The following is a 19,121-nucleotide window of genomic DNA, read 5'->3' as shown; positions in this document are numbered from 1 at the left end:
TTGGTACAACTTACATATATATTATGACCACAATCATCATATGGAATTTGTACCTGTACATGAAATATCTTGAATCCTCTTTTCTTTCCAATCTCTTCTCCTTCCTTCAACCCCTATGTCCTCATTTACAAAGCTTTGTTTCCATCTTATCCTTCTTTTATTCTTTTTATTCTTTTTATCCTTCCTTCCATAACCCCTCTCCCTCACTACTTCCTTTGTTTTTAGAGCAATTTCTTTAAAAAACTGAAAATACTAGGAGAAATGCTTAAAATGTGCTAAAATGACTTAAAGGAGTATCAGGCAGACATTAAAAATGGTAACTAAGAAATTGTAATAATCCAGAAAAATGCTTCAAGCTAATATAGTGATTTATACTATAATGTTTTGATCAGGTTGGTGGCTCTACAGCTTATATTTTGCTGTATATTTTTAAAATTTTACTTTATTATAATGAAAAGGAGGCAAATCATGAAACAAATGATACTGATAGATGTGGTCAGATGTATTAAAAGATTTGTGTATGGTTTGGTTTGGATATTTAAAAAAATTAAATATTACATTTTCCAAACCACACTGAATATTTTAGGCCTCCCAAAACACATTAGAAATGTAAACTTTTCCTCAAAACCTCTTGAAGGTTTGTTTGAGAGAGGAAAATCCTTATAAAGATGGCGACTCAGACTTAAAGAGGCTCCTAATAGAAAAAGTTTCTTCATTTTTCAGAGCTCTTTTCCAAATGGAATTGTCTATGGATTTACTTATTTATGCATAGATTCAGCTCTCTATCCCAACATTGCTCAGAATTTCTGCCTCATGTTCATTATTACTCTAGTTGATTTTAATTTGTGAGGGAGTTATAGCCATTTAGTACAGCAAGAAAGGGGGCAGTCTCAAAAAGCTGCAACTGAAACAATTTCTAAGTGTCCGGTGCAATATAGGGTTCCTCCTACATACAAGGCTTCAAATGTACACATCTGTATTTTTCCACTTAAATGTGTGATGTTTATGAACTAAATATATAAATTTATAATCACCAGAAATGCTTTTTTTTCTTTGCTTGTTCAGCATCCCGCAGTTTTCTATCTTCTGGAGGTGGGGCTTTCTGATTCAATTTTGCAGTAAGGAAGCTTTATAAATGTGTGTACAGGGATTTTGCTTTCCTATTTGAAATAAAAATATTAGTACATTAATTTGGGTAAAATGTTTATTTCATAAAGGAACATGGCAAATACACACAATGAACTTGACTATTCCTACATTTTTAAATACATACATGGGGAAACAGACAAGATCGAATCAAATGTCTAGAATGTCATTGATTAGAGTTTAACTAAAGCTACATGACAAAGATTACTAGAATCTCTGTGTACTGTATTTGTACTCTAAAACAAATATTGAAGTCATACTTTATCAAAAATTAGTCTACAATTTTTAAAAATCTTGATTCAAATGAAAATAAAAATGAGGCATAATATTTATTGGATTATTATTACAGGAAGTAGCTATTCCTACTACAGGAAATTACAGCTAAAATTATATGCTTGAATATACTTATACTTGAAAACCATTCATTATAAAAATTAAAAAAACAAATACATTAAGCATCTGCCTCACTATTTAAAAGTAGATGTTAAATATGATATTGAATTGGTAAAGAATTAACAAGTTAAAAAAATTAATATGTCAGATAAAAGAATTGTTACTTGTTACTTGAAAAGATTAATAACATTGATGATGTAATTAATGGAATTGTATCATTAAGGGGAAGAAAGTAAAATATTTAGGAATGGAATGGGAAAATCAAGATTTTGAAAATAAGAAAGATAAGATTTGAGGATATAAATAATGACTATATGCTAACCAGCTTTAAACAATTAGATAAAATATGTAAATACTAAGAGCAAATAATCCAAGAAGAATCTAGTAAGAAAACATATAGGAAATATGAATTGTCTTTATATATATTAATAATATATGTTAACATATATTTATATATATTAGTATAAAATTTTAAAATTTACTTAGAAATTTCAAGACTCAGATAATGTTTAAAATGGTGGTACTTTTATATATTTATAAAAGAAATTACATAATTTTAACTCTCGTGGAGACACATTCTGTCCTCTTTTATGGTGTCAGCACAATCTTGGTATGAATACTTGATATTAAGGTAGAAATATTTCAAGAGAAGTTTCAAATAAACTCTATGAACATACAATAATATAACTTTAAATATTACTGGTTACTTCCTGCAATACCTGAACAGGATAATTCATCAAATCAAAAGATTTTAATTAGAATATAGGATCTTGACTATCAATATTTACTAAAAAGAGAGTTTGCCTCAACTTTTTAAAAATGATGTTATTATGAAAATATAGGGGCAGGACAATATACAATGTTAAAATATTAGTTTCAAAATTATATTAGCAGAGGAAAAGAAAGAACAATAGAGCACACAAATATGACAAATGTATTTTGGATCATAAGATGGTTATGTAGTGTTTATTGTACTAGTCTCCAACTTGAGGATGTTTTTAATATATTTTTTGGAGAAAACAATCAGTGTGATTCAGCATATCAATAGAAAAAAGAAAAAATACAATTTTAATAAACACAATATATTTAATGTAATAAAATAATAATTAGAAATAATTTTTAGGGTCTTAGCATGTTATTATAGGAAATCACTCTTTCTATCAATAGGAAAAAGTTAAAATACATTGCTCTGGGACTACCTTTGTATAATTTGCAAAACCATTTTTAACATTGCTTTTCACTGTCTGTCAAAATTAAAAAAATAACCATAACTTGGGACCTGTGATTCTACTCCTAACTTGCATATCCAATGGAAATGAATATACTGTGCACCATAATTATACTTTTTTTGTATTGTGGATTATAAAACACAAATAATGTGCTCCATTTTTGTAGTTTTTGAATAAGGACAAATTTAAACTAAGATACACAAAATTGCTTTAGTGGATAAAGAAACTAGAAATAAAACAGAAAATGGAGTTAAGAGGACTTCTGGAATGCACATGAGTTCTGATTTTTAAAATGTTACCCTATATATCTGAGTATTTTTAGTCCCATTAAGCTATACTGATAATTTTTCAGTTTCTTTTATGCATTGTTTGACTGAATTTATTATTTGTTTCCTTGTTTGTTTTCAGAAAAGGGCTTGCAGTGCAGCCCAGTCTGCCCTCGAGCTGCTTGCCATCCTCCTGCCTCAGCCACCTGTGTAGTGAGATTACAGGCCTTAGAGTGAGAAACTTGGCACTAAGCCCCGGTTGTTATGTATGGTTTTATTTAATTAGAAATGTATAGAATAAAACTAACTGAAAAGAGAACTAGTGAGATACAGACAAGATGGAGTAATTTATCTCACATGAGGTCTGGAGTATAAAAATTAGAATTTAATAACAAGGTCATCATTGTTATTGAGCTAATAAAGAAATGTTTCCTATATTAATGATTGTGATATAAATTTACATATTTTTAGGAAAATAAGTCATATGTGAGTTCATCTTTCACATGTAACAGGTAATAGCTAATTTCATGACATTATAATAGAAAAAAATAAATAATATATACCTGAAGTATATGCCAATGAAGAGGAAGTACACACCGTGAATGAATAAAATGGGAAATTACATAAACTAAGCAGTACATGAACTTTAACCCTGCATATGTGTGGAGATGTTATTAGAAAGATATTATTATACTATTCCGTTTTTTATAGTTATAGGTCCCTAAAGGTGGAAATGTAAAACTATCGTAAAAATACAGTAAATGCAATGTAAATATTAGTACAAACTGAATCCTACTAATTACAAAAGAGGAAATATGGAAATTTAAATTTAACTGGTTTAGTGATGATTTATTCTTTAACTTGTATTGTGCTTGTTTAAACCGGTGCCCTATTCTCTTTTCATCATTTCAAATTTATTTCTTGCATCTGAGGCATTTCATTTTGAAACTAGAGTTAAGTTGATGAATTTTGGCCATTTGGGTTTGATGAGCTTGGCGTTGGCCCCAGCAGATAGGGTCAGCTGGACTTCTGTTCCAAGTGAGGGCCACGGGGCTTCTCCCTTCGTGTATCGGTGACGGTCTGTCCCTCCTTTCCCTCTGCAAGAGAAGAGCTTAACTTTCTCCTCCTAGCAGCCCTTTCAAAGCATTGAGACAAAATATCTCTGAAGCATTTCCTCTCCATGAGCTCTTGGAAATCACAGAGATGACAGGAGCAAGTGCAAACCTGAGACAAGCTGTTATGTTGCCAGAGGAAAAGGAACGCTTCAAGTGGATCATGGCTCAAACTGTGAATTTCTTCAGCTAAAGTGTACAGAATATAACACATTCCTCAAGCAATCTGTCCAGTCATGCACACATGGTCAAAAGATGAATGAAACTTGACAAGTGATATCATATTTAGAAGCCTATCAAATATGCTCCTCCAAAACACATGGACTGCTGGATGGCTTCTCCTGGATCAGCTTGATGAGAGCATTCATTTCCTTCTAGGTTTGGTGTCCTATTTCCCCACAGTCTTTTCTGTAAAAGTTTATTCTGTCCATGGTTTATTCCTCTATTAATTGGCAACACATTGATTCTGTGGTAGAACAGCAAAAGGAAGCCTATCTATACACTTTATGGATTTCATTTTATTTTATTGTTTGGAAGTTCAAACTGATAGGCATGAGTTGGCACCTTCTCAGGAATCATTTGAGAGTTCTGGCTTGAAAGACAAACATTTCTAAGAGAAGAGCTACCCTCCAGCTTCATGTGTGTCTAGATAAATTTCACTCATATCTGTTATGGATCAGTGACACAAACCCTGAAAAGCAGAATAAAATCTTTACCAATATCTTTATCTATGGGTCAAATTACCCACATGATAAAGAATTTTAATAGTTTCAGAAAGAAATTTGGAAAATCATTTCAGGGGCAGGGAATACAGCTCAGTGGCATAAGCCAAGGTTCTCAGTTTGATTCTCGGTACCTTACACTCCCCCAAAAGAGAAAATCATTTCACAGGTCCTATGTGAGTTATAATCATGAAATTACACTCAAATGTAATATCAGAAGAATAAGCCGTAATTTATTAGCTCAAGTGATTTTTTTGCAGAAGAAAATGATACGTTCAGTGATAACAAATTTATTGATACATTTCCACAAGAAGATTAGCAATACAATTAGATACGTCCTTATTTTATTTTTATTTAATGAAAAGAAAATTGATTTTGATATGTCTGTAATAGTAGAGCAGTAGGATCACTTTAGTATAACTCATTTACAAACCTACATGCCAGTGTTTATATAGATTGAAAATATGTGTATACTTTTACAAAACTCATCTTTTAAATTCAGGCTATAATATGATAAATATCATAAATATGATGGAACAAACAATTTGTTATTAGATGACTTCTAATATTTTCAAACTGGATTTGAGCTTTTATTAACATAATTCTACACAGGAAAGTTGGTGTGTGTGTGTGTGTGTGTGGGTGGGTGTGTGTGATAAATTTTTTTTATAAGGTTCTAAGAAAGATTTGTAGCATTAAATGCTTCAATTGTAATTTTAACACATTTAACTTTAAATTGCTAACAATATAGATTTCCAAGACTCTTTTTTAATACATGCACATTTTGGAATTTTTAGGGTGAAAAAGTAAATATTTGTACTTTAATTGTTTTGTTTTGATTTGACTTTAAAAATAATACTACTTTATGATGACTCAATTCATAATTAAGAATACCTTGGAAAAAAATAAACTTTATTTGTCATTATGGTTTGTGTCAAGATGCCCCCTCCAAATCCTCACATAGTCTTAGATGGGGCTTTTTCAGAGTTAGCTGCTTCATGGTGCAATGCTGGGATTAAGGGTACTAGAATTAAGGGTGGGTGATTACTAACTCACTCCACTGATTCAGTTGACATGGCCCTAATCCCTGTAAACTGGATATAATATAAGAGACAGAAAGAGGCTTGTCTTGCCCTCTCTTGCTGCTTTTGCTGTCTTCCGCTGTCATGAACAGTCACCCCTCTGCCATGGGCCGCCTCACCTTAGAGCCAGCGCATTATGGACTGAAACATCTACAAACTGAACTAAATAAACCTTTCCCCTTTTAACTTTGAGTGTCAGGTATTTTACTCAGAAATATGAGAAAAGTAACTAAACCACTTATATAAACACAATTTAAGGAAAACGAAAAATTAAAAAAAATACATAAGTGGGAACAAAATACAAAATACATACACATCACACTACCACAACACTAAATATAAAATAATATAAATGTGCATTACTTATCAGTTAGATACCTATAATTATTAATACAGGTATTTTAAATTATTGCACAAGTATTTTTGTACTTAACAGGAGTATATTTACAAATAATGTTTAAAATAATAAAAAAGTAAAATATATTTTTCGCAGAATTTCTAAGCCATGAAATCTATTGTTTTCACATATACCAATATGGTGAGATGAAATTGTTTAACTTTTTCAATAAAATCTGTGGATTCCTGAATTTAATAAAAATTCCAGGAGAGGGAGATCTTTACTCTCAAATGAAAATATTTTTACTCAATGTAAATGAATTCAATCCTATAAAATAAAAAATAAAACTTTTATTATCCTTAGTATATTGAAAATATAAATGTTAAGTGCATGTTATAGTTAAAATTTCAACTTATTCTACAATACTCAAAATATTATTGGTATATTTCCTATTGCTAATCATGTTCTTAATATAAATTGGTTCTTTTAATTAAAATAAATTCCCTACTACACTTTCCTCATAACTGATAGTATACAATTTTTATTTTTTTCAGTAATTTTGGAAAAAGTTAATATATACTATTTGAAGAAACATATTAATCAAGATAAATTTCCTTACTGTGTCAATAATTAGGGTCTTTTTATTGAAATGGTTAAATAAAAATATAGAAGCAATCATAATACTGTCTCAAACACTTTCAAATTAATCAGATTATTTTTAAATGAGATCTATTTATAAATACAAAGATACATATTTTTCATTCAGTTCTTTTATTATTCTAGAAAAATTTAATTGTTCTTCACAAGTAAAGAGACTATTTTTTCCACTGCTCTTTCTGATGAGAAAGTAAAAATGACACAAACTATAATAATATCATGCATTGATATTGTCTTGGTTACTTTGTTCTCATTTCTGAGACAAAATACATGGTACCCAGAATTAAGGAAGGAAAGGTTAATTTAGCTTGCAGTTTGTGGAGGTTTCAGTCTATAATCAGCTAGCTCCAAGGCAGAGTGGCATGGCACAGGGGCAACACTTCAGGGTGGCACAAGACAGCAAAAGCAACAAGAGCAAAAAGGGGGGAAAACAAGCCTCTTTCCCTCCCTTACACTGTATGTATGCTACCCGTGCCTGGGCAGCTGTAGCACTCATACCCATAATCCCAGCACTGGACCATGGATCAATCAAAAACTCTAAAAGCCTGTCCCATGACTGCATGAGACTTTGCGGGAAGATGTAGCAACAAACCATAACATTCTGCACCTGGCCCCCAAAGACTCATTCACATCCCTTTATGCAAAAGACATTTTAGTCCATCTCTCAGAGTTACCAAAGTCCTAAGAGTTTCAGCATTGCTGAAAAGTCCAAGTCCCAAATCTCCTCAGAGATTTAAAGCAAACTCTTTAGTTGTGAGCCTCCATACAAATGAAAAGTTGAACGCTTCCAAAATTCCATGACCCAAAATCAGCATTTTCATTCCAAAAATAACTTTCATTATAAACAAGGGAATAAAAGGGGTTGGGACCAAAGTAAGTCCAAAATCTAGTAGGGCTAACATTATGTCCTGTCGTTCCATGTTCAGTATCTGAAGCAATCTGTGGTACATTGTGAGCTCCAAAGGGCTTGTGTAACTCCACCCCTATGGCACTTCTGGTGGTTACAGCTCCCATGCTTCTCTCTTGGACCCACTTTGCTCCTCCTTGCAGCTTTCCTTAGATGATCCATGTTCCTGGCTTTTCCAAACTTCTGAGGTCTTCACTGCACCTTTTGCTTCACACTCACAGCTTCACACACTGCCCTCTCAGGGACACACTGCCTGGCTTCCCAGGCCTTCTGAAATGGAGGTGGTGAGCCTTCTTAACCTCAGAACTCTTGCATTCTGTATGCACCTAACATCAATACCATGAGGACGATGCCAAGGTCTGCTGCCAGCTGGAGTAGTAGCCAAGCTTTCCTCTCTCTTGGCCATAGGAGTCGAGTGCATAGATCACTGGGCACTCTGAATCCAATTCTGAGGAAGAAATCCTCTATGCCACCACCATCCTGGAACCTGCTGCTCTGTGGTTTTCTTCTCACAGCAGTCTTTCACCTTTGCAGTTTTGAGGCTGCAAAGGGTGGAGACTTGCTGCACCTTGTGATGCCCTGAGGCCTTCTTTTCCATTCTCCTGTTCTTTCTCAGCAATGGAGATCTCCTCAGTTCTGTCTTTGCAATCCACAGCTTTATAGGAGTTTTTTTTCTGGTTGAACTCACATTTTAAATTATCTTGCTGGGCTTTTTGCTTTTGATTCTCAAAATAGATCTGGCTAAAAGCCCCAAACAATAGCCATGACACTGCCCCAATATTTGACTATTTTGAAATTTCTTTTGCCAGATTAATTAGTCTACCACCCTTCATCTCTCCTTTAGGCAAGGTCTCTAGACAAAAGCAAAATGCAGACAAACTTTCTGCCAAGCCATAGCACACACTGTCTGGACTCCAACAGCCAGTGCAGTCCTTCTTCCCAACAGAAACCTCCCAAACCTGGTCTTTACTGGCAGGATTTCATCAGCCTTCTGGTCTTCTGAGTTCTGACCAGAATCTCCCAGACAGAACAACTGAACATATTCTAACGCTTCTCTTTCAGGTGAAATCTTCCAACCATTCCAAACACTTCCCTCAAGACCTTTCCAAAGGCTCTTGAACCACATGATCAGGATATAGTCACAGCAATGACCCCACTTTGCTGGTACCAAATTCTGTCTTGGTTACTTTCCTCTCCTTGCTGAGACAAAATACCTGATGCCCAGAATTACCGAAAGAAATGTTTATTTAGCTTACAGTTTGTGGAGGTTTTAGCCCGTAATCAGCTGGTTCCAAGGCAGAGTGTCAGGACACTGGGGCAACACTTCAAGGAGGCACAAGACAGCAAAAGCAGCAAGAGCAAAAAGGGGGAAAACAAGCCTCTTTTTTTCCTCCTTATATTGTACGCAAACTACCTGCCACAGGGCGAGTGTAGCACTCACACCCATAATCCCAGCATTAGACCATGGATCAACCAAAAACTCCAGAAGCCCATCCCATGACTGCCTGAGGCTTTAGAGCACACCTAGGCACAAACCTTAACAGATATGCTTGACTATGAATATTTTACAACAGCAAGCACATCTGGAGATTACATAATTGACCAGCCCTTGAGCTTAATGTTGCAGTTTGAATCTTGAAGACAGCTAGGTTTTAATTTTTCTTCTGCAGCTCTCTTGAATGGAGGTTTCTAACTCTGCACTCATATTCATTATTTTTTTGTGTATAAATTATTAATTAGAAAGTCTGTGAAAAAGTCAATGTCAATTCATTATCAGCTGCTTTAATGGATTTTTTTTGCCAAATGTTTTTATTTCTCTGAAGCAATGTGAACATTCCTGTACTTTTTTTTTTTTTTCACAAGCTCTAGTTTCAATTTCTGGAAATCATTACAGTCAAACTGAGTGCCTAGTTGCAGTGAGTTTTATATTATTTGTGCAAATTTTTCTTCTGCTTCCTGCTAAAAACCAGAATTTCAGATTGTGACAAGTGAAATATCAATGTCAGAACTGCTGAGAACAGGTACAAATACAGTATTTAGGGAGTAAATACTATATTTGAAGTGTTGCCCCAGTGCCCTGACACTCTGCCTTGGAACCAGCTGATTACGGGCTGAAACCTCCACAAACTGTAAGCTAAATAAACATTGATAAGAGTCCTAATCCTTCTCTTCAAAAAAGTGTTTTAATGCTCTGTGAATGATTGTTAGCAGCACAGAAACTCTGAAAACTGCACCAAGTTAAGTTCTAATTGTTTTCTAGAATAAATTTTGGTTACAGGAAATACGATATACTGATTTAGATGTGTTTAAGCAATGGATTTTTTAGAAAAAAGCTTACACACAAAGTGAAACCGAATTATGTGACTACCATTGCTGACAGACATGTAGCAGTGAACTTCAGAATTGGACAGACTTATGTAATACATGAATAAGTAACAGTTGCAGATCTTGGTCTCCATCCCTTTTCTCTGTCTTCTTTGCAGTTTAATTTTACAATCTCATCTTTATTGTAGCTGACTTTAAACATGCTGTAGTACTTCTTTCATGTCATTTATTTCCCTCATCGTTTGCTGCTTTTCCTGAGTGAAGGTTGAAATTTCTCAGCCCTCACCTTTTTGTGCTACTGTTGTCCTTAGTTGTAATGAAGAGATAATGTCACAGTGTATATTAAATATTTGTACCTACTGAGATTATGCACAATATAAGAATAGAGTACAAAGAAAACAAAGGCAAAACCAGAGAATTATTCATTTTCCATGTGAAAAATCACTCTTTTCATAAAAATTCCAAGTACTTTCAAATGTATTTAAAATAAAGCTAAAATAATTTAGAATGACATTAAATAAATTTAAACTTGTCACTAGCTATTCTCTCTTATGTTTCATTGTTTAATCTATTAACCAAATGTCTGATAGTTTATTTTACTTTCTAATCCATGACACTACACTATATTAAATCAATTTTTCCAGTCTGTTCCTAAAATATAACGCATAAAACTCTATATTTTATTTTTCCTTGGATTTACATATGCTATTTGCCAAATAATTTGTTGATTATTACATAAATTTGTTTTAGCCTCTTTGACTGTAATGTTTTGTCGATTTAAAATACCCATATGATGTGGCCCAATGTATGTTACATCTATTTTTTAATTTTATTCTCAAAGTTTTATCACTTAGTATTTGATTTACTATATTAGCCTGTGCTGCTCTTTCTCTTCTATATTCTTAAATGTATTTTTTTACAAATGCTAATGCTTAGTATTATAATATTTTGCTAAGTATTATCTTCTATTTCCTGATGTTCCAAGTGATCCTTACCATGACATTTTAGCTCTTTAAGTCAGAAATACTGCATTATGTTTTGTATTAATCATTAATGGTGTCTAGGCTGGAATTTGGACAATAATTGATGCTTAATAAACAATGTTGTTCACTAAAATGGTCACAGAGAATGAATAGATGCTAATATATGACAATCATATAATAATCAGTTTTAGAAGTATTTAAATATTCAGGAACACAAATTCATCTGTCTTTTGAAAGTTTCAAATGTCAAAAGATAAAAATAGTGCCCCTGAACATCAGTGATAGACAGTTGGCTGATAATGTGGTGATGAATCATTCCACATTCCTTTCAATTCCTTTTTTCCAAACTCTTAATAAGAATGTGTGTCTTTAGTCATCAGCAAAGCACCCTGTGTAGTTGCGGGTGGATCTCAGAACAAGCACAAAAATTCAAGTGGTGATATTGACCATCTACTAATTCCATGTAGCATTTTTCATCCAGAGATCTAGCAAAAGGAGAGCAATGCTCTACAGCTTTCTCTGTTCTATAGCTCCATTGCAAATTGGAGCTGCATTGCCATATCCTACCTACTACCACAATCTTTTCTCCCAGTGCATTCTCACAAAACAGGCTATGGTTTGCTGCTGGGTTTTAAACTTCAAGCCCACTACATACGTTCTCACAACAGTAGCTTTTCATTGCAAGCAAACTTATCAGCAGTGTGAACCTGGATAACAGCCCCATACTGAAATGGTTCCTCATTGCTGGCACAGTTCTCGGGATAGGGGTTGTCAAAGTAGGATGAACATTTTAAGGTTTTTTTGTTTGTTTGTTTGTTTTTAGCAGTATAAGAGTGGGCATTCTTATGAAAATAGACTATGCTCCACTTTGTCAATTCATATTAACATTTTTATGACAAATTGTTTCCAGAGGAATATAACTTTTTGAATACTATCACTTAGAAATACAAAATATAGTTTATATAACATCATATAATAGGCTGATTCTTTTTATCATGTGTATAAACTTTTGTTTTAATACTGATAACTCTCCCCCTTCCTTTTCTTCTTTCTGAGCCTCTGATTTCTTTTCCAAATATATGAACAACATGTGTTTTTGTTTTTGTTTTTGTTTTGATACCGGGAATTGAACTCACGACTTCTCGCTTGCCTGGAAGGTGCTGTGCTGCTGAGCTAAATCCCCTGCAAACAAGATCTCTTTTAATCAGAGTTTTTAACATCATGTTTATATTTCTTGTCAATGTGATTCTGGTGTAGCCACATGTATTTTTATACTAGAAGTTTAGAATTCATACTGGCTATGACTTAATGATTGGCCTAATAGCTGCTTTCTCTTGAGAGACACATAACTTGAGCTACTGGTAGCAAACATAAATATAGCATGCAAACATAATAATACAAGAGAGAATTGTGTTTACACTGATGTTTCTGTACTATTAGGGCAAAGAACATCTGCTATGATTGATACCCATTAGAATTTATACTGTTGGGGGGCTGGGGACTTAGCTCAGTGGCAAAAGCACCTGCCTGGCAAGTGCAAGGCCGTGAGTTCGGTTCCCGGTACCGGAGAAAAACCCAAAAAAACAAAACAAAACAAAGAATTTATACTGTTGGTACATCTAGGACATGCAAGACACAATATCTCCTGCAAACCAGAGGTATGCTATTCATTCAAATGATGCAGATGTTAAATAATGCCCAGGGGTTCTGGTTACAAATAATTATGTTTTATGTAAGGAGAACCAAGTAGTAATTCAGATTAGACTTCTCGGGAAACAGCACACAAACATGTTGTAAAATTCTACCAGTGCTATACCTTTTATACATTCTTGAGCTGAGATAAAAGATATTATGTGTTATGAACAATTTAATAATTTCTAAAGGTATATTAACCTGTATTTATATTAAGTCTCTGTTATACAAATACTCTGTTAGGAAATCAGCAAAAGTGTCAGGCTCAAATTCTTTATATGAAATGATTAAAAATAAGAAAACTATGTCACGAAAACATGCTTTGATTTTGCTTAATATAGGTTTGCATATCTATATTCAACAAAATGTTATTAGATAACATGTGCCTATTAAAGTTCTATTATACTAAGCAGAATAGATTAATTTTTCCTATTAGATGAAACAAATTTAGCAGTGTTTAGGTAACTCTATTGTTAAGCAGATTAGTATGGTTTTTCAATAATCAAATTAATAGCTGATGGCTTTGATCAGTACATGAATCATAAAGTTAATAAAATGAGCAGATTTAAAAAGTATTAAAATCTGTTGCTTTTGGGATAAAGTACAGCAATACTAAGATGACAATTTGCCAGTTTAAAAATTATGAAAAAATTCATGGACATTAAGAAGATTGAGTACAATGAATATTTATAATAAAAAGAAGAAAAAAGACTACAGCAAACTTTCTATGATAATCAGATGAAGAGAAATTTAGTATAGTTTGAGAATGATTATCTATAGATCAACCAGAAGAAAAGAGTAAATATATTTACCCAGATATTTATTTGTGTATATTTTAGTAGAAATAGATCAATATATCCCTCTCACCTAAGAATCAGTTATAGATATCCTAAAGTTCCTCTAGATCTTGGTGACATGAAAATTTTATTTAATACTTACATGGAAGATTGAATGATAAAAGCATAGAACAGAAGGACTCATATACCAATAACAATCTATGAAGTTACTTAAGAAAGAGAACAGGAAAATGTTGCTAGAGGATGACTAATGACAAAATAAGATGTAAAGACAGCATGGAAAACTATGATATTCTGATGAAATTATGATTGCAAAGGGCAAAGTCACGTTCATGATATTAGTGAAAAAGATGCCATAAAGATCAATCTAAGAGGAGTTGAAAGTAGGATCAGTGTGAAATGTAGCAAGAGACTAAGTAAAAATAATTTTCAGACACATCTATGTTATGGGAAGCAGAAAGGGGAGAGCCATCATGGATAGAGTTGTAATATATTTACTTTAGCATGTATTTATATAAGTAAGAAGTTGATGTTGTTTACTGAGAGTTATTGAGTGCACAAGAGAAATTTTCATTTTCAAGACAATCAAAGGGATGTGAAGGGCTACTAAACAACTAGGGAATAATAATATTGCAGAAATTATGGGAGTTGAGATAGAATTAGCATTTGCTGAATGCCATTTTCCCAAATATTGCTCAAGCCTTGAAGTGATACTATGACAGACAGCATGGAGAGAGAAGCCTCTCCTTCATAAACCACCTAACTAGTGTCCTGGAACGGACTTAAATGAGGACAGTGCAGTGATCTGAGGATGTAAACGTCACTAGGTGAAAAGGGACATGTGGCTCACTGCTTGCAGTACAGAGTCTGCACTGTAAGGATTTTTATACATCACACAGTGATAATTTTTAAATTTTTTTTCTATGTAGAAAACTAATTTTAATTTACATGCAACTTATTGCCCTTACTAAATGTAAATATCTGCAGTATAATGTAAGTTTTATACTTAAGATGTCTAAAATCATAGATTTATTAATTCTTCCAAATTTTTATTTGAAGATGGAAAAGAGTGATTTTCCTCTAAAATTAAGAAATATGAATATCAATCATATTTGCATGAATGATGATAAGTAAAATAACCCAGACTCAGAAGGATACGTATTTTATGACTTTGTTTATGTAAAACAACCAGAACTGGTAAATCCATGGATGTAGAAAATAGAAGAGTTTCTACAGCTGCACAGGAAGTAGGCACTGGCATGTGAGTAATAATTGGAGTGGTGTTTCTTCCTGAAATGAGATTAATGCTCTGCAATTAAGGAGTGACGATAAATCCATGGTGGATATTAGTCTCTCCTTCTCTTACTGTCACCAGGAAGCCAGGTCTTCAACTCTTGTACCTTAGGAAAAAAAATCAGACAGACATATAGGCAGTTGTACAGAGTCTAGGCAGAGTTCGTTCTAAAGTGAGACAGAGTTTCAGAGTGTGAGAGATAATATACTTGCAAGAATGAAGGTGGGTGAACACCAAGATGGTACCTGCTCTGAATCAAGACTCTGGCTACATTTACAGAATACATAGGTCTTCAGTGCAGAGAAAGTACCTTTCTCTGAGGTTGTTGTTTCATTCCAAGGAAAATGGGGCTGGTTTGACCAACCTTGGAGGGAAAAAGGTTCCTGTTTATTTGCTACTTGGAATGTTTCAGTTTAGTTTGCTTTCGCTCCTTGAGTTTTTTTTTGTTTTTCAAATCCCTACCCATGGTTTGGACTTTCTCTGTATCTTGGACTTGATCAGCACTCTTAATGAAGGTTCCATTCTCTTGGGCCATAGACTGAATTAACAAGCTTATAGTTTTCTATAGATAATGACCTGAAAAGCAAAGGAAAAAAAAATCATTTTCCCGTTTCATCTAGTTGTTTCACTTTGTTTGTAACATGGTATCTGGAAGACTAAAGTTAATCTAACTTCCTTCCTAACACTGCCTCTCCAGAGAAAACCACTGTTTAAAAAATTCTTAGATTCCATAGTGAGTATAAATAACATATAGTATTGGTTTGTACCTGTTTTAATACAAAAAAAGACTTTCTAATCCAGCTTTTTAATCTTGCTTCATTTTCTACTATGTTGGACTAAACAATTTCAAGTATGTCAATTTTGCTTTTACTAATTTTGGGTTAATTCTATTTGTGTTAACAATTACTATAATCCTTTTCCAAATATTTTTAATTTTATTCAATATGCAAGTCTTCCTATCTAATGGAACAATATTCTATTTTTAAATTCTTTATATTACCTTGAAACAATGCCTCCCTTCAATTCTGCAGCTCATTGCATAAAGTTATATTCGACATCTTTCTCAAATAATAAATATTTTTATTTGAAATACAATGCTCAATTTCATTTATGCATCTCAAATAAAAATTATAATTCTTTATGGACTAAGAGTGCTGGTGCATTCCTGCAGTCCCAGAACTGGAGAGGCTGAGGCAAGACGACCACCATAAATTTGAGAACAGTTTGGATTACACAATGAGTTCAAGGCCAGCCTGAACTGCATAATGAAATCCTGTCTCAAAAAGACAAAAAAAAAATCATAATTCTTGAAAGTATAATCCCACACTGGATAAAAAATAGATTATGCAAGAATAGTCAGTATGATAAAATGGTGCTATCAACTCACAAACAAAAGGAAACACCCTAATGGTATCAACTTCACCTGCTTTTATGAGATTTGATTACCTAATCTGGCTAATCACCATGATTAGAAAGACGAGAACATTCTAATGAATTTCCACTAAAATTCATTTTTATTCCCAGATTTTGCATGTGAAATTTTAGATTTTAATCAATATTTCTTTTTATCAGTGTCTTTATGGTTAATAGATAATGAATGTCACTGTTTATTTCAATATTTTGAATATCATATCATCTTTATTTTCTAAATATATAGATGATGACAGATCATAAATTATGATTTTGTCAGTCTAGATACCTGAATACATCACTCAGACAATTTACGTTGCTGGTACTTTTGATTGTGGTTGCTTTATTCTAGCAGAAATAATTGTGTTGTGATTTTGTTTTCTATTTTAAGTAGGAATCTCATTTATACCATTTTTTCCTTTTAAGGGTCATATTGCTTGTATCCTTTCCTGGGCTGTATGGTGGGAATTGTAAAAGTGTACTTTAGAAAATTGGATTTTGATATATTTTCAAATTATATTAGATATGTTCCTGTCAAGCATTGAGAATAATTCCTGAAGAGGTTATTACTTGGATCACTTGTGTCTTCTAAGTACACAAAAATGTTTTAATGTACTCACTAAAGATGGATTATTTCCTCTGAAGGGCTGTTTTTTCAATTGCAATACCTTTTCATTCTTAAACCGGAAATTAAAACTACCCAGCTAAAAAAATGTTATAGCATGTCAAAGCATTACATTTTAAATTGTTGCAAATAAAAACTTACCTATTTTAAAATAAAAGTACTATTTATTATACAGCCTAACAAAAATGATTCACTACATATATCATGTTATATTTATAAAAAGAATATAATTCCTCTTAAACGAAATTTCTTCTGGACATCTTTTAGAATTTGGTGATTAGGGGACATATTATGAAACCTCAAGAAAATAATGGAACCAGAACTCCAGAGATTCATCTCTGCCTTCTTTTGTGAAAATCCACTAAATCTTTGTTCAAAGACTTAACCTTCTGTTTGAGAATACTTTTCTATTTAAAGACTATAGTCACCAAGGGAAACCAAAACCTGGCACTACAAGACTATGATGTGTTGCATGATGTGTTTACTACGTGGTTATTTTTAGCAGACTCTGAGTCTACCAAAATAAATTCAATTTAATAAACCAGATCACCTGTAAAGCAGTTCTTTTTATAAATTTTACTCATTTTGTTGTTTAAATTTGTAAACAATAGATTTTTCTTTCTTCCTGTGATACTTGGATTTCCCTTTTTTTCTGGCATTCTTGTCTCTTTCACCCAGCCAATGCCCTATGATTATCACATGTTGTCTGTAGTCATTGTTTTTCTTCACATTATGTGTTCATCTAAACTTAGTTTTGGGAATATCACTAATACATGGGGATATCATGAATACTATCAGTACTAAACTTATAAGGTATTTTATAGCTACCATGGACACTTTCCTGAACTTAACATTGAAAGATAGTGTTAAATTCTTTAATAAACTGTTAATGGTCCAGTTCATTATATGTGATAATTTTATAAATGCATTCGCCCCTGGATATTTCTGTATGGTCTTTTTTTACCATAACAACATACATGACAATAAAAACCTCTAAACTATAATCAAGCACAAGTCCATTTTTACTGAGACGTATAGATTCTCAGAAATGGAATTGCTTGAATGAAGACTAAATGTATTTTTAATTTTTGTGGTGGTTGCCAGATGGCTTCCTAAGATTATTTTTTTTAACAATTCTCATATCTTCCAGCAATAAAAGAGATGACAGTTTGCCGGTATTATTGCTGACAATAGATGTTATCACTCATTTTAATTTTGTCAGTCTGATAGATGCAATGTGATACCTCATTCATACTTTAACTTTCATTTCCCTGAGAAGCAGTGAATTTTAGCAACTTTTCCTGTGTATGCTGTTATAGGACTTGAGATTTTTTAATTCCTAAGTATATTTCCATAAGAAAGTTTAGCCCTTTGCTGTGACATACTGTATTGTATTTCTCTAAAATTAAATTTTCTATTAATTTTTGTCTCTTTAGCTATTACCATAAAAAGTCTTTCATTTAAATTATATATATGTGATGGATTGATAACTAATGGTCAGCTTATCACCCCCAGCTGAACTGAGTAAGCCTGGTACTGGGAGGCTTATTTGGGGATTGTTGCCAGCAGCATAAGAGGTAGAACTGGAAAAGGAGAAAAAGGCTCTGGGAGCAGAGACTTGCTGTTGGGAGCTGATAGAAGCTGTAAGGAGCTGTTGGTTGTTTTGGAGGAGCTTGTCGTGCTGGCTTTCCTGATGAACTTGGCCACTTTCATCCTCCAAGGAGCTTGCAACCTTTTAGCACTGAGAATGGTTTTGATTCACTTTGAGGAAGCTCTGGTCCTCACTCTGAGCATCACTTCCTCGCTCCGGAGGAAGAAGGTGCACAGCTTAGTCTGCTGAAAAAGCTTACTGCATTGGCTTTCTTGATGGGAACTCAGCTGTTTTCACCACTGGAGGAGCTTGGGACCTCACTGTTGCTGAGGACGGCTGTGGTACTTTTCAGGGGAGCTCTGGTTCTTATCTTTGCGCATTGCTTCCTGGCTCCAGTGCAGATCCCTCAGCCTGCTAACACAGATCCTTCATACCACTGTCATAGACTTCCTAGATTCCACCACTGACCTTTGAGCCTTCTCAGCACAGATTCATGAAACATGAGATATTGCTTGAGATATTGTTATGGGCTCTGAGCTTCCAACACAGTATA

This window comes from Chinchilla lanigera, unplaced genomic scaffold (assembly GCF_000276665.1).
Source record: "Chinchilla lanigera isolate Chin_1 unplaced genomic scaffold, ChiLan1.0 scaffold00003, whole genome shotgun sequence".
Classification (NCBI taxonomy): domain Eukaryota; kingdom Metazoa; phylum Chordata; class Mammalia; order Rodentia; family Chinchillidae; genus Chinchilla; species Chinchilla lanigera.
Note: the sequence above shows the minus strand (reverse complement) of the source record.